Source organism: Bidens hawaiensis, unplaced genomic scaffold, assembly GCF_021521415.1.
Source record: "Bidens hawaiensis isolate Kalapana, Puna unplaced genomic scaffold, B.hawaiensis_p1.1 tig00043424_1, whole genome shotgun sequence".
Classification (NCBI taxonomy): domain Eukaryota; kingdom Viridiplantae; phylum Streptophyta; class Magnoliopsida; order Asterales; family Asteraceae; genus Bidens; species Bidens hawaiensis.
This window is the reverse complement of record NW_027497687.1, coordinates 26,273-27,914: the sequence shown is the minus strand read 5'-3', so window position 1 is coordinate 27,914 and position 1,642 is coordinate 26,273.

The following is a 1,642-nucleotide window of genomic DNA, read 5'->3' as shown; positions in this document are numbered from 1 at the left end:
AGCGAACCATGTGACTATGGTTGTTTTTGATAGATACAACATTTCTTTTGTCAAGGATGGTCGTTTAAACATAAGTTATGGTTGAATCGACGTAAACCGAAAAAGCATTCTGAAAAATACAAAAATATGAAGTTTCTAATTTTCAATAGCACGCACAAGTAAATAAAACCTTAATTTGAGTGTTTACTTATTTTACAAAAACTAACCAAATCTTTAACTTGATTTTTGCTAAAACGAACGTTAAACGAAAGTACGAGGACTAAACATGTACAAAACTAAACTTACTTAAATATCAGACCTGAATACAACTCATTTTTATAATATAGGTATTTCTAGAATATAAGAAGCTTTAATTATACAAGGGCCCGTTTATAAAAACTGCTCTTTTAAGATATATTGTTCAAAACCGACAACATCGATGATTGTCAACATTTATGAACTCAAGACATGGTTGTCTTATACAAGGATCATTAAAATTCTTATATGAATTAAATATATAGCTTCCATGGTCATACGGTAATCCGCCAGAACTTTCCAGAACTAGAAACTTTATCGAAACCCAACCAATAAACCAAGGTACCTTAAACTCTCTGAAGTTAACTATATACCTAAACACACAACACCAATACTATTTAATTTATTTAAGTATAAACTTTACATAAAAGGAAACTTTATTCACCTAATACCTAACACATTTGCCAGGACTTAGAAATTAATTAATACATAATACCAATGATGAATTTTACAATGTTGTTCAATAACTTATTGTTATTTAATACATACTAGGCATACTTGCTGGTTCTTAACGTAGTTTCAAGCTCATAAATTGTATTTCATTTACATATATTTCATGGGGACGAGGTGACTTTCGTGTTGCCCTTTTTACTTAAATTTTTTGGGCTGAATACATGGTATGATTTACTTATGGTGTGATATGTATCAAGAACTGTTTCTGCCATGTTTTTGTCCCACTTTAAATTACACAATCATTATCTCATGGAGTGAGCCTAAGGCTCATATGGGTAGTACGATTCAGGAGACCCCCACGCACAGTGACCCTATGTTGGGTAAACCACACCTAGGCCTGTGGACCATTGCGGCATATGACATAAACGTTTGGATTGTTACTTGCCAGAATAATAACTAGGGATGGGTGCCATTCAGTTGTAAGTCGAGGGGAGACTATGATCGAATGCAGGATCGATTGTGGACTTGATTGATATTCACGATGCTTTATACTTACATACCCGCAAACTTGAACGCTTTTATGAATTAACTCTTTTATGTGTATGTGAGCTAAACTCACACCCACCAAATTTTTGGTTCACACATTTTAGCATGTATTTTGGTACTATGTGGATAGCAAACTTTATTAGCGGTGTAATGAGAATGCCTAAGGATGGAGGAATATGCCGAACATGAACAATGAAGATTAGATGCCAAGAAAACTAGTAGAACCTACCACGGGAATGCAGGATTGTCATAAATACTTAGTGCAAATGTTGTAAATTATTTTTATCAATAATATTCCGATGCTTACACTCGATACCAATTTGTCCATTAAACGCCCAGGCCCCCATGGAGGGGTGTGACAAGTGGCAAAATGGGCTTGGAGGTATAAAATTGACAAGGAGGGGTTGTG